The sequence below is a fragment of the Silene latifolia genome, chromosome Y, assembly GCF_048544455.1.
Source record: "Silene latifolia isolate original U9 population chromosome Y, ASM4854445v1, whole genome shotgun sequence".
NCBI classification, from domain to species: domain Eukaryota; kingdom Viridiplantae; phylum Streptophyta; class Magnoliopsida; order Caryophyllales; family Caryophyllaceae; genus Silene; species Silene latifolia.
In genome coordinates, this window is record NC_133538.1 from 396,960,722 (window position 1) to 396,976,576 (window position 15,855).

The window sequence follows — 15,855 nt, forward strand, 5'->3', positions numbered from 1 at the left end:
CACTTTGGTCATGTCCCAAAGTTCCACAATTCTCACATATCCCACTTGGGATTGATGAAGATGCCACCATGGCATTAACATGATGCTTAGGTGATTTTGAGGCTTCTTTAAGCTTAGCCATAGCCTTCTCGAACTTCAAGTTGGTGGTATCAATATGAGCACTAAGTTGAGCACCCAATTGAGTAATAGAGTCCACTTCATGCTTTCCTCCTCTAGTAGCCTTGCGAGGTCTACTATATTGTGAATTATGGACCGCCATTTCCTCAATCTTATTCCAAGTTTGATTATCGTCAACTTCGGTGAACATACCATTTGATCCCATGTTGAGAATGTTTCTTGAGTCTTCATAAAGACCATTCCAAAATTGTTGTACCAAGAACCACTCGCTAAGTCCATGATGAGGACATGAGCGACAAATTCCTTTGAATCGCTCCCAAGATTCATACAAAGATTCTTCATCCCTTTGCTTAAAACCCGTAATTTGAGCTCTTAACATGTTAGTCTTTTCCGGAGGGTAGAATTTTTTGTAGAAAGCTAGAGCCAACTTCTTCCAAGAGTCAATTCCAAGAGTAGCCTTATCAAGGCTTTTCAACCATTGTTTTGCGGTGCCAATTAGAGAAAAAGGAAATAAGACCCATCGAATTTGGTCTTGAGTCATTCCGGTTTGTGAAATCGCATCACAATAGTCACAAAAAGTTTCCATGTGGGAATGAGGGTCTTCACTAGGCATCCCCCCCAAATTGGCTTCTTTCGACTAATTGGATAAATGCGGATTTTGCAATAAAATTTCCAGTTAAGTGTTGTGGTATGGGAGTTCCATTGGGTAGGTTCTCCTCGGTTGGTACGGAATGTGATGGAATCTTAGGCATTGTGGTTTGATTGTGTGATTGATTTTGTGTTGGGTTCTCCTTACCTTCTCTTGTAAAAGGGTTGATGAATTCAATAGTGTTTGGTTGAATATCTACAACATCACCAATACCTCTCAAAGTATTTCTAGCAAGTCTTCTATTGGTTGTCAAAGTCCTTTCAATTTCGTGATCAATGGGTAACAAGTTACCTTGTGATCTTCTAGACATGCAAAATATCAAAAAACTTGAAAACAATTAGAACAAGCCTTGAGGAGTTTTACTTCCCCAAGGCAAAGAAAGACACAACTAATAACAATTAAAAAAAAAATCAAATCAAGTTAACACCGTCCCCGGCAACGGCGCCATTTTTGGTCGGATCGCTCTGAGCTTAGATTTCGGTTACTTGTCGTTAGGAGCACCTAGACCAAAACAATATTTATAACTTAACAAACAACTCTAATACTAGTAAAGAGGCAAGTAAAGGTCGGATCCCAAGGGACGGGTATTGATGTAGAATTTTCGATTGCAAGTAGTGGTATCTAGGGGTGTCACAATTTGGGTTGAGATAAGAAGATCACTAAACTAAATAACAATTAAAGTAAGCAAGCAAGATGACTAAAATGAGATGTAAACAATTGATTAAAAGCACTAGGGTGTCATGGGTTCATAGGGGATTCATGGGAATTGATCATACAAATATATTCTCAAATTATAAGCAAGCAATTATTATTGTGATAGGATCTAGTTGGTTTATATCTTACAATCCTAGGAAGGTTCGGGTCCCGGAGCCGAATCGATTAGATTGTACAACACCTACAAGTCGACTGAATCCTCCCTACTCAACTATATGCATGGTCTAATGAGACTCGAGTTGGTTTATGTCTTACAAGTCTCATTGAAAAGGTAGGTGATGGGTAAATAATGCAAGGATTCATAGGCTCGCATTTCATCAAACATAACATGTGCATAAGTTGAGATCACAACAAGCAAGCAAGTAAATTATGAAAACATATTAAATTAAGCATGAATCATCCCCCATGTTGGTTTCCCCTAATTACCCATTAACCCTAGTTAAGGAAACTACTCACTCATTATCAAGTTTAACATGTTAACAAGGTTGTCAATCATATTAACAAAGCAAAACATGATGAATAAATGAAGATGATTAACAATAATTAAAAAGGGATTAAGAGACTTATACCTAATGATGATTCCAAAATAATAATGCAAAGAATAATCGAAGTACTTGATGATTGATGGAAGGTTGTCAATCTCCCAATAAACTCAAATAATCTTCAATTACCCAAAATAAAAGATGAACAAAAGAGAAATTAAGGAAATGAGATTTGTATTAACATTTGATTAGAAGTTGATTACAAGATTAAAGAGACATTAGAATAATATAAACTACACTAAAGATTGATAAGAAGAACATGATAATCTAATTAGACTAATGGGGTATTTATAGTGGGGATTAGGTGCACAAATTAGGGTTACTAAGGGCTTAAATGACGATTAAGTTCTTGAGGAATCGCTCCTCTCAAGAAAAGATGCGGGTCTCCTTTTAGCTAGTCTTCCAAAAATATGCGCATCTCAAATGAAGAAAGAACAGGACGTGCCCCTCTGGAGTACAATCCGAGCGTCCAAGGGTCGGGACGGGCGGATTGGGGAGCTGCTGGACGGGCGGCCTGGTGGTAAGGACGAGCGTCCTAGGGAGCTGTTGGACGGGCGTCCCGATGGTTGGGACGAGCGGATTCTCGCTCAGCTTCCTTTTCTTCTTTTCTTCTTTTCTTCTTTCAACAATCCTCCGGGATTTTGTCGGGATACAAGGATCTTCTTCATCATTGCCCATCTACTACATTATATACAAAGTCTTTCTAGTCTTGTCTTCTCTTTGATGCTTGGTCATTAGATTCGATCAATTTAGCTCTATTTTGCCATGAAAATGCAAGGTTTGCACTCCTCTCCTACCAAGGAATCAAAACCCCTGAGAACATGCAAAACAAAGGACTAAAGATAGTAAATGACCCAAATATGCACTAAAAAGCATAGGAACGAGGCTAATTCGGGGACTAAATATGCTCAAATATTGATCACATCAATAGTGCAAGTAAGGGTCGATCCCAAGAGAAGGACTTTTAAACTAAAAACTTGAATTGTAAACTATTGACTACTAAACAAGACTCTACTACCAATTTAGGCTCTAATGACAAGTTTATGAACAAACAAAGGTTATTAACAATGACAAACAATGGATGATCATAGACAAAGGGGGGTTTTTGAGTTGATTGGTAACATAAATGCAATGTAAAGTGCAATCTTTTCTAACAAGTTTTGACCGGATTTTGCGCTAATTAAAAGCCCATTTCGAAATTTTGCTTGAAAATGGGTTTTGTTTTTTTTTTGAAAAATCGTCATGGTTTTGTTTAGAAATGGTGATCATGTAAGGTATACACGTTTATACAAGCATTATAACAGGATGCTGAGTGCATTTAAAAGGGTTTTGGTTTAAAGGGTGGGTTGCCATACCGAACCATCAAACCCGAAGTCTGTGGAGAGGCTCGTGCCAAACAAGAGTAAGGCCGATTCCTAGTCCATTTCCTCAAGTAGTGAAGGCCCTTGATACAAACAAGAGTAAGCATCATGGTATAGATGACGTCAATCGCTATCCATCCTTAGGCCCAAATAAGAATTAGGACCGTTTAGACGGGACGATTGGTCGAATGTGTTGGGTTGGGCCTAGGAAGGCCGAATAAAACGGTCTAGGAAGACCGAGTTATGAAAACCGACAATTGTCTTGTACAAACTATTCCCTAACCTTGTTCAAGTTTCACCCTTTTGGCTACACGTAAGTGTATTATCCCCAGCGGAGTCGCCAAACTGTGGACATGGGCCACGGGGGCGCTTGGGAACGAACAAGCATTTTCATTTTGTATGGAGTCGCCACCAATTTTTTTGGGAAATTGGAACCGTTCGAGTACCTCGCGTCATGTCAAGACACAAAGTAGAGACATGAACACTAAGCAATCGTTACCCTTAGCATTCTATGTCTAGAATGACTCTCGTGGATGCCAATGACACGGGTGTTCACAGATATCCGGAGTAAGGGGTGAGGGTACGTATTAGGAAGCTCTTTTGATCGAACACCTAATCCCGCCCGCCTCGATAGCGGCCTCTACTAATGATTAGGGAAGTTATTCGTACTTGATATATCGTCGGCTATATGCATGCAATGCAACATCCTAGTTTTAATCCTAGCATGTGAGAATTAGGCTAAGTCGGTTAACACGTAATTAGCATGCAATTAATGTCGAAGTAGGATTTAATGTTCAATTACCTGTGAAAGCATACAAACAATAAAAGAAAATACAATAATTATAAATTACAATAATAAAAATTACAATAATTACATTGGGATTAGCGATTTATGTCGAAAATACCCTTAAAACGGATAATTTGAAAAAGAAAGAATAAAGGAATAAAATAAACTAACGAACAGATCAGAAGGTGATATTACGGATAATAGTTGATTAATATGTAAACTAATTAAATTATGTCAAGGCAGAAACGGAGTTCAGAGACAGGACTCAACCAGGAACAGGCGCAGCAGAGCTGCGTCGTTTGAAATAGGCGCAGCAGACGCTGCGTCTGTTCCTTGGCTCAGTTCTGGCTGTGAAGCCGTTATTGCAAGCCGTTAATGTTAATTGGTGAATTTAACGATTGATTAAGGATATTTACTCGGATGAAAGTGATTAACATGTAATTTAACATATGAATGGGTCATAAAAACAGTAAAACATGAATGAGACGGAATTAAACGGATTAACACATGATGGAATAATGACAGAAGTGAAAAATATTAATGAGTCAAACGAATTAAATCAATTAACTAGGTTAGATACGATGGATTAATGACGAATATGATAGATATGACAAAAGACAGATGAAAACTATATCAAAAACGAATTCCAGAAACCCAATATTGATGAATTGAATCTCTACAACCCGGAATTGAATTTAATGACGAAAACCCGCAAATATTGGATTATTTGGGATTTAAGTCGGATTTAAATAATAAAAACATATTAATGATGATGATTATAACATACATATGAATTATATACCATCCTAACGAAGAATTAACAAATAAACGAAACAAACAAAAGGATTTTGACGAATAACAGAGGACGAACGAAGAAGAAAGGAAGCAGGAACTGCGGCAGCCTCACGAAGAGGCGCAGCAGGAACTGCGCTCCTTCGAAGAGGCGCGCGCGATTCTTTGCGTCCTTTCTCGACGGTTATCTACTGGAAATCCGTAAAAAGAGGTTTTAAAGCATAGTTTTAGAAATCGGTTTTAATGGTATTTTCGACGTAAACCTTACAATGATGATTACAATAATTAAAATACAATAAAATAAAGAGAATTATACACCGTCAGACTTACATGTTGACGAAACGAGAAGGACTAAGATATCGATTAGTGATGCTCGACGCGAATGCAAAGAAAGTGCCCTCGTAAGAGGAAAACGATTAATTAATTAAGTTGATTGATGTGGAGTTGGTCAAATTGGTCGGTCATGCAAACGGGGAGGCTGGTACTCAGAAGGATCCGAGCTTACGTGGTCGAATGTTTAAGCACGTAGACGCCAAAAAGTAAGAACAAAGTCTAGAATGCAAAGGGAGAAGAGAAGGGCGGACACTCGCGTGAGAAATATGAGGAGCGAAGGCTCCTATTTATACTAATCACGTGAAGGAATTAGGGTTTCGGAGACTCTTTGGAAGTGAATCTCGGAAAGATATGAAAAAGATACGAGAAACATGCGAAAAGGGCACGGGAAGAGGCGCAAAGCCATCGCGTCTCTTGGAAGAGGCGCAACACCTGCTGCGTCTATTCCCAAGTGGTTTCCTCCTGCTGAAGAAAGATATCCGTGTTTGAGTAATGGTAGGACGGAAATAATTCGGTTTTCCTTAATATCTTATGTGAATATTACGAGAAATTGCTTACTAAAAGATAAAATTTATGAAATATGGAATAGAAATGTCCGGAACATTCCAGAACATTCTGACTCGGGATTTAACGGTTATCATAAAATGGAGACGGTTTTAGGCCCGGACTCCGAATGTACTCTAATTACTGTCAAAACGACCGTATCGGGACGTAGATGACAACTAAGAGGTAGACATTAATATTTGAGCAATCACTTGACGATAATCTTACGAATTGTCACAAATCATTCCGCGTACCAAACATGCGGCCCAATCATCACCGGGTGGTTTGCGGGAGGTGCAGAAATGAGGTATCTACAGAGCCCCCACTTTGACTGAGGCTTGGACAAGGCGAAAGTCAAAGTATAGCCATCAGGTCAATCGAAGATTACAACCTGACGACTATGGCGACGCGAGGCGGCTCAAGGGGTCTGAACCAAGGACCTGTCGTCGGGAACATTTTAGAGTCTGTCGACTATCGGGGAGGGTCGTTTAAAGTCCATTAGACTACGTAAGGAGGCTCGCCAGCCATAAGGAGAGACCATACCTGAGACTTCTTTCTCGAGATGCTTCCGGAGGTGCGTAGGAGCTAAGGTTGAGCATGGGAGCTAAGAGTAAGACCTAAAAGATAAGTAAGGATTGGTGCTAGGGTGTGGGACCCTAAAGGAAAGCATCGGCTGGAAGGAGGCCTAAAGTAAGTTCAACTTAAGGGTAACTAAAGCTTGGGTATAGGAACTCTATCGGTTTGGGAACTTGAAGGCTTATGAACCTAAAAGGATTGGGATCCTGTAGTCAAAAAAATCCTAACTTCGGGTCTACGAACCTAAGAAAGAAGGCTTTGGTTTGGGAACTTCTGGAGAACGACACCTTTGTCGCACTCTGCGGGGAAACGAGAAATATTGTGAGTAGCAGGACACAAAGTGGAACTGGCCGAGAAGAAATCTGCTTTGGGTAGTCTTTGGGAAATAATTGCGAGTAGCAGGACACAGGCGGGAACTGCTGAGGGGAAATCTGCTTAGGTAGATCGTCAATCCTTACGTCTTGAGAGAGACAGTACGTCCGCTTACTCTCGCTAGAGACACGACTGGGAATTGATTCTTCTTGTCATGAGAGGGAAAGTATATCCGCTTACTCTCGCTGGAGACATAACGAAGTTGTGTTGAATTCTGTGAGGGAATGAATGCTCGTTGCGACAAGCAAAATGTCTTGGAATGAATGAATAATACGCAACAATCTGCTGAGGGCATGGAAATGCGGGCCGGAACGAAAGAAAATCGTCACACGGACCAGAAGAATGAAAATATCATCGGGGAAGAAGCGCACCAAAGATGGGCCCACAAATAACGAATTCATAACGAATTTTTGAAAATCCGTATGGAGGGAACAAAAGGAAGAGGCGCAGCAAGAGCTGCGTCTCTTGGAAGAGGCGCAGGCGCTGCTTTCGTCTATTCCCCAAATTGATTTTCCTGCGTAAAAACGCGAAAATCAGGAGGCTTTGTTCATTTTTATTCGAAACATAAATCATACGTTTCTCTCTCAAATCTTCACCATTTCTGCCAAGGTTTGATTCAAAAGCTTGCATTAATCATGACTAATCGAGGTATGTGTCTCAATCTTGCATTAATCTTCTACATTTGTCCAATTTTGAGCCGAAAAACCTAGGGTTTATGACCCTTTCGATCGAAAATTTGGGGCTTTTTCCCCAAATGAATTTGCCTTGTCAAATTGACATTAGAAATGGATAGTATGTAATATTAGGAATATAACCATGTATTTGTTTCGAATTTTCATCAAGTTTTGAGCCTTTGAGTGAAATTTGAGACGGTTTTACAGCTGAACCGTAAATTGCTTCGAAAGTAGCCTTAGAAATGCCCATTTGTAATGAAACTTGATATTTGGGATCCTTGAATGATGGGTAAACTTTCTACCATCTCGGAATTTTGGTTTGTGACAGCTTTTTCAGGACACTTTTCTAGGGCATAATCGCCATTATAGCGAAATGCTGTCGAAATTTCGACTCGAACCCGGAACTAGGCTTCGAATTAGGCTTGACTTGACCCAATTTACCACATGAGTGATCGGGTTGGTGGGAATATGGCCAAGGATGGCAAGAAAATATCGGTTTCAGGGCTTCCGAAGGCTCGAAAATCCCTTAACCAAGGCTTGTCGTCATGTGACGCGGCCTAAATTTGCTTTAATGTTGCAGGTGATAAGGCTTCTACTTCTGGGAGAGCTCCCATGGAGATCGACGCTGCTACTGTCGAGGAGGCTTTGGAGCAGGCCTTCACCGCTGCGGTGATGGCTGCTGGGGACGAGGCTCACGAGGAGGAGGCCGTCGAAGAGGAGGAGGCCCCGAGACGGGCCAACGTCGGACAAGGAGGTCGTCAGCTGAGAGGGGCTCCCGTGTGGGCTGAGACTTGGGAGAGCAGGCACCTGGTGTGAGCTGCAGAGGGTCACCTGTTCTACAGGACGGTTAAGAGTTTGGTAAATAAGAATTCACTACTCACTACTCATCCTTATTCATTTTTTTATCCAAATTTCTTTCAAATTTCCTTCAAAACTAAAGATAGCTTTGTTTCAAATCGTAATAGGAAGCCGGGAACATCAGGTCGTTCTCGGGTTACACGACAGCGATGGAGCACTACGAGCGGCTGTCGGCGGAGGAGAGGGCCATGATCGAGCGTGGAGCGTTCGGTCCTTTGGTTCAGGTCTGGAGGGATATCGCGAAGAGGAAGTTGCGGGCTAACCTTAGCCTGGTCCGTGCTTTCTTGAACTGATTCTGGGACACGACTTCCACGTTTCACATACCTTTTGGTGAGGTGGGAGTCACTTTGGAGGACTACGGCATGATTTCTGGTCTGCCGTGCGGGACCGAGGAGGTGGTGTGGCCGGAGACTGCCATGAGGGCGGACTCGGCCGAGGCGAGGAGATTGATCGGCTAGAACTTGTCGCCGAAGGCTGTTAGCGTGCCGGGTTTGATACCCAGTTCCTACGTTCGAGACTACTTTGCGGGGAAGACCCCGGCGCTGGTGACGATTGATGGGAGGGAGACGACTTCTCCTCCCTCCACAGCTGAGCAGAGGGCTCGTCTGTGGCTCTGGTGGTTTCTGTCTTCGATTTACCTCGGAGAAAAGGGCGAGAGGCTGTCGACGAAGCTTCTTCCTTTCCTTTCGACCCGAGTTCCCTAGGACGTTGGGACCGGTCATTTCTGGTTTCGCGGTCCTCATCCGCTTCATGAGGGCCATGGTTCGTCCGGAGTTGATGGAGAAGGGGACTTCTCCCGGTGCCGTCTCGGACCGGACTACTCACTGGAGGTATGAACCTACCTTTAGACCAAAGTAAATTCCTTTCTTTATCAAATTACGAAAGATCGTCATTGATTATTTTGCTTTTGCAGGCGTGGGTGTACTCCTACTTTCCGAGTCTCGCGCCCAAGAGGACGGAGCCGTTGGAGAGGGCCTATCCCGTGGTGAGGGATTGGGTGATGTGCTTACGAAGAGCAAGCGTTCTTCTCACAATGTCTACCGGCGGACGTGAACGCTCTTGGAGGCGTGAGTATCCTACTTATATTTGCTCGTGCTTCTTATATTTGCTTTTAATTGATCGTAGGAATGATCCTTTCTTTATCTTGTCACGGTGGGTGCCCCGACCTTGGGCGGAGTACGCTGAGCGCCTCCTTTTGTGGGCGAGGTCCTTCGACCTAGGAGCTCGGGCCGACTAACCGTTGAGGACGTCGATGGGTCCTGTGGTGGTACTTGGCGAGCGCTTGGCTCGTCGGTGCTCGCGGGCGTGTTGACGGTTCCGTCGATCCCCGGACGATGTTTAGGGAGCCTTCGAGGCCGAGAGGGAGGCGGACTTGACCGGTGCCAGTGGTGACGCCCTTCTTCTTCCTGGCGAGGACTACTCGGCGTTCCTTTACGGGAGGTTGGCGTACTGGCCGGTAGTGGTGAGTATTTTTTATTTTTCCTTTTGATTTGATTTTTGAGAAACATGATGAAAGATCATCGATTAATGAGAATCATTTGTCTTTGTAGGAGGTCGAGGCGGCGGGCATAGAGCCCCAGAGTACCCCGAGACCCTCGAGTACACTGACGCGACCGGGAGGACGACGATCTCCGAGCTGCGTGACTTTGACGTAGCTGTGACGGATGCTGGCTTAGACGACTGGCAGTATCTGATTCGGAGGGTGAGCCTCTAACTTGTATGACCTTTGTGTAAGAACACATTTGGTTGAGTTTGTCCAATTGTTTGAGAATTTCTTTTTGAAAATGCAGGTTGCGCCGTCTCGGTTTGTCGCGTTGTGGAGGGTGGCCAACCGGCTGCGAGCTACTGCCGTCGAGGCACTTGTCGGCGGTCGAGGTCGTCAGGTATGAACCTTACGCCTATCCTTTTTGATTTTTTTGATTTTTTGATTTTGCTTGAAACAATTGACATGAGCCCATTTATTGTTTACAGGGTGACCGCGGGCTGGAGCGAGAGTTGACCCAGTCTCGGGAGGAGACAGCTCGCTTGTTGAGGGAGCTCGAGGTTCGGGACGCCGAGATCTCCGTTCTTGTGGTGAGAGTTGCAGAGTTGGAGGGCGCCCAGCAGTAGTTTTTGTTTGTTGGCTGTATTTTGTACATTTGTACGTTGATTTTGAACATTTTCGGACTTTGTTTGGGGCTCGAGCCCCAAGTTTGTTGTACATTTCCTTCGTTTGGTATATATACGATGGCCTGAGTGCCTTTGCTGCTGGGTTGTGTTGCTTGTATCGGCAGGTTAGTTTCGAACAGGTTTGGTAGATGACGGTTTACGCCGTCATGCTGCCGAAATTTACATAGAAAAACACTCAAAGCATACATTTTTATATACATATGGCCTTAATTAGCGCAAAATGAGAGACTCAAAAGAACGCGAAAAAAAATGCAAAAATGCAAAAATTTTGCCGGAAATGACCGGACGGTAGGGAGGGTTACCCCCTAAAAAAAGAAAAAAAAATAGAAATCTATAAGTTTAGAAACGAAATTAAAGAATAGAAATTAATATTTAAAATGAAAATTATTTCCTAAAATGAAAATGAAATTTATTTCCTAAAATGAAAATAAACAAGTGTGATATAGTGGCAGAAATGTCGATGTCGCTTCGAAATGCGTGCCCGCGAAATTAGGAAACCTGAAACATGGTAATCTTCCCGTATTTACCAAAATAATAACCTGTAGGAATAGGAAATTATTCGTTATGGAATTAGGAAAGATCCAACGCGGAAAATCACAGAAGTGAAGCTCAGGAAGAGGCGCAGCATGGGCTGCATCCCTTTGAAGAGGCGCGGCGGTCTGCGCTTTGTTCCCAATTTGTTCCGTTCTGACGGATTTTTGGAAACAGCAATTAGTATAAATAGAAACGTTGATGGAGCGTTTATTCACACAAATCTTCCGTCTCATCTTCGTCTAAATACACAAAATTCTTCAAAATAAATTTTCTCATCATGAATACTTTGGAGATCCGCTTGAAGGAATGGACCAATGAATTTTCAAATATGGATCAGCATGATATGGGTTCTTATAACTTTGGATCGTTGTTGAGTTTGAAACTCATCAAGGTTGTGAAACCGTTCTTGGATGCTTGTCTTGACTATTGGGACCCAAATTACCATGTTTTTGCGTTCCCTGGAGGTGATATTTGCCCCTTTCCTGAAGAAATTGCTGCTATTGGTGGATGGGACCCCGAACATTTGCCTGCCATTCCTTCTACTTCTCAAGGGTACAAAAGCAAATTTAGAGATTTGCTCGGATTGACTAGACTTGAGGTGGACCGTCTAGTTACCTCAAAAGGTATGAGAATGTTGGACTTCATAGATCGATTTATCAACAGGGCCGACCCCACCGTTTCTCATGTTGCTAGGCGGAGGGCATTTGGCTTTTGCTTGTTGCATGTGTATGTCTTCCAAGGGCATGTTGACGAAGACTTGAGAGGTGATCCCCGTCTTTTGGGCCTTGTTGAGCAGATGGAGCTGCGCAGGAGCCCAGCTTGCTTATGCTTAGGAGAGATCATATTGGGCTTGGATAATAGGAAATCCAATCGTGATCTGCCGTTCTTGGGGAGTCCCGTCATTTTGCAGGTAAAAGACACCTTTTCTTTTTTTTTTTCTTTTTTTTTGTTTCGTTTTTTTTTTGTTTTTTTGTTTTTTGTTTTTTGTTTTTTTTTGTTTTTGATGTCTAATACCTGTTTTTGGTAGGTTTGGCTTATGGAGCGGCTCCGATTGATCGAGCCCCCAGTTCATGCGCTTTCCTATCATGCCCGCTCGATCGCGATGAGGACAAGGTTGTACATGGTGGACTTCACCCGGGTCTGTGATTATTGGAAGAACAAGCTGAAGAGTGATGATGGCCCGTTGATCAGGTGGGTCGTACCGTGGTGGCACCTCAAGTCCGTCACTGGAGTGTCTTCTTTGGATCCCACTAGGTCGGTGCGCATTCCCGGATTGGAGTTTATGGTATGCATCTTTCCGGAAAGGCTGATGAGGCAAGTTGGGCTGAAACAGACGATCCCGAGGTTGGATACCGTCCCGCAGACTGCTGTGGCACTTACTACAGAGAGCCGAAGAGAGTGGGCTATCAAATGGGCCCAAAGAAACATGTGGTTCTTGAATTTCTCCGCCAATGCTTTATGGGTGTCGGATTCTTATCTGAGGTGGAGAAAGGCTACTACTCCGGAAGAGCGCGAGAAGTTGAGGAAGCGCGAGCCTATCGACTACAAGGTGCACGAGGGAGAGAAAGAGAAGGAGAAGCATCTGACAGAGGGAGAAGAAGAAGCCGAGTTTCAAGTCATTCATCCGTCGAAGAAACCAAAGACTACTCCTGTCGCGGAAATGGTGATTGGCAAGAATGGAAAAGCTTGGCCTCGAGAAAGACCGCTGGTGATTAGGTCTGAAGTGGCGCAAGAGCGTCTGGCTCGAGGTCGTGACAAGAAGTATGACAAGAATGACAAGGGCAAGGGGAAGATGGAGGAATAGCCCGAGTCTTTATTTATTATTTGATTATTATTATTATTATTATTGTTGTAATAAAAAGGTGGGGTTTTTAGAATCCTAGCCTATTCTATTTTTATTATGTAGCGTACTATTATTATTAGAAAATGAATGAAATAAAAAAGGTTAAATGGTTATGAAACCATTGTGGTTTTCTATTTATTATTCTTGTCGAATTTCAAATGCAATGCAAATGTCCTTCTATTTACATTTTAGATATGATGGGTTGAATCCTGTGAAGGATTGCCTACGTATTCACTTAAAAAGCGAAATCAAACCCTTGCGCGTAGTTCGAGTAAATGTAAAAGAATAATTGTTCTAAGCAAGAGCTTGTAATGAACTTAGAAAAGAAGCATGAGCTTTTGCTTACTATGAAGGTGCGAATTTAGTTTATTTGATGATACGAGGATGACAAATTCGTCAAAATGCAAGAGCATAGTGACATTAACTTATTTCAGATTGGCCAGGGGCCGTTTATTTAGTGCCACAAGAGCGACACGTGGGGTTACGCGAGGCGCGTTTTTGTTCCTATTCTAGGCATAGTACCGTTTCAGTTGGTCAAGGTTTGTTGGGTTTGAAAACTCATTCCCATCTAGGTCTGTGATCCTAACCGCACCCCCTGGGAGTATGGATTTGACTAGAAATGGTCCGGCCCAATTAGGTTTGAATTTTCCCCGTGGGTCGACAGGTAAAAGAGCTCTAACCGATTTGAGCACTAAGTCTCCTTCTTTGATGTTTCTTGGCCTAACCCTTTTGTTGAAAGCTCGTTTGATACGTGCTTGGTATGTTTGGACATTATGCAAGGCGCGTAGCCTACGTTCATCCAGGAGGATGAGCTCTTCATATCTATCCCTCTTCCAATCGGCTTCCGGGATTTGAGTTTCTAGCAAAATACGCAAGGATGGTATTTCTAGCTCGACTGGTTGTACAGCTTCCATGCCGTAGGTCAAATAGAAAGGAGTAGCCCCAGTGGGCGTCCTGACAGATGTACGATACCCCCATAAAGCAAAGGGTATCTTGCTTGGCCAATCTCTATAATTGTCAATCATTTTCTTGAGAATCGTGACAACATTCTTGTTTGCCGCCTCTACCGCGCCGTTAGTCTGTGGTCTATAGGGCGAAGAGTGGTGATGCTTAATCTTGTATTTGGCTAGCAATTGCTCGGTTTCAGCTTAGAAATGTGATCCGTTATCGCTAATGATCTCATGTGGGCAACCATATCGACAGATGATGTTATTTTGTATGAATTTTGCCACATTTTTAGCTGTAAGATCAGTGTAGGAAGCCGCTTCTACCCATTTGGTGAAATAGTCGATTGCTACTAGAATGAAACAGTGACCTCCTGTTCCGGCGGGGTTATCTTCCCGATTATGTCAATTCCCCATGCAGAAAATGGCCAAGGGGATGTCATTGTATAGAGCAACGAAGGAGGGACATGTTGTACATTCCCGAAGATTTGGCAGTTGTGGCAACGTCTTACGTATTTGATGCAATCGGATTCCATTGTGGTCCAATAATATCCCAAACGTGTGATTTTCTTTGCCATCATGGGCCCACTCATGTGAGGACCGCATTATCCGTCGTGGACTTCTTCCATCACCTTTCGTGCCTGTGAATGATCGAGGCAACGTAGGACTACACCAAGAGGTGTTCTTTTGTATAATTCTCCCTGCATGAGAATGTATTGGGAAGCTAGTAGGCGTATAGCGCGTTGTCCCCTCTTATCCATATCTGGTGGACATGTACCATTAAGCTTAAAATTCAGGATTGCTTGGAACCAGGGTTCCTGCGCGATTTCCTCTTCATCGGTGATTTGGTGGACATAAGCCGGCTCTGACCGTCGTTCGATGCACAAAGGCATTTCAACCATGTGATCTGGCATATTAATCAATGATGCAAGTTTCGCAAGAGCGTCTGGAAATTGATTTTCCTCCCGAGGTAGGTGTAGGTAGGTTACGTGATCAAAGAATTGAGCGACTTGGTCTATCCTAGCCTGATAAGGTGCGAGGCTTTCACTTCGGATTTTCCAAGATCCTGTAACTTGGTTAATGATTAGTGATGAATCCCCATGTACTCGGAGGTTTTTAATGCCTAAGCTCACTGCCGCTTGTAGTCCAATGAGACAAGCTTCGTATTCTGCAGCATTGTTTGTCACCTCGAAGTCGAGTTTGACAGCAATGGGTGTATGCTCGCCTTCAGGAGAAATGAGCAACACTCCTATTCCGAATCCTCTCAAGTTTGATGCTCCATCAAAGTATAGGTCCCAGGAGTCCACATCAGTTTGGAGTATATCCTCGTCTGGAAATGACCAAGTATCTATTGTTTGTGCGTCATCGATAGGATTTTCTACGAAAAATTCGGCGACGGCGCGACCTTTTATAACTTTCAATGGCACGTATTTGAGGTCGAATTCTGAGAGCATCAAGGTCCATCTTGCTAGACGTCCGTTGAGGACGGGTTTCTCGAAGAGGTATTTGACTGGATCCATTTTGGAGTATATTTTGACGGAGTAGCTAAGCATGTAATGGCGTAGCTTCTTCGTTGCCCACACAAGAGCGAGGCATGTCTTTTCGAGTTGTGAGTATTTGCACTCGTACTCCAAGAACTTCTTACTAAGGTAGTAGATAGCTCTTTCTTCACTTCCTACGTTTGTGCCAAAGATGGCACCCATGGCCGTTTCTTCTTGTGAGATATAAACCAAGAGGTTGATCTCATTGTGGTGGCATGAGCACTGGTGGTTTAGCCAATATCTCCTTGATCCGGTCGAATGCCTTTTGACAATCGTCATCCCACATGGTGTGGTCTGTTTTCTTGAGTTTCTTGAAGATAGGCTCACAAATCATCGTAAGTTTCGATATGAATCGACTTATGTACTGTACCTTTCCCAGGAATCCTCTGACTTCTTTTTCTGTTTGAGGTTGTGGCATTTCGATTAGAGCTTTGATTTTGGAAGGATCTATTTCTATACCTCGTTGGCTAACAACGTATCCCAGGAGTTTACCAGATGTTACCCCG

At 43.1% G+C, this 15,855-nt stretch overlaps 1 non-coding gene across 1 annotated transcript; it reads left to right on the forward strand.

Annotated features, from left to right (window-relative positions):
• The first annotated feature begins 389 nt into the window (after nt 1–389).
• LOC141635111 (small nucleolar RNA R71) lies at nt 390–496 on the forward strand. Its single transcript, XR_012539816.1, has one exon. It is a non-coding gene; the product is annotated as a small nucleolar RNA R71 (small nucleolar RNA).
• Nucleotides 497–15,855: the final 15,359 nt, after the last annotated feature.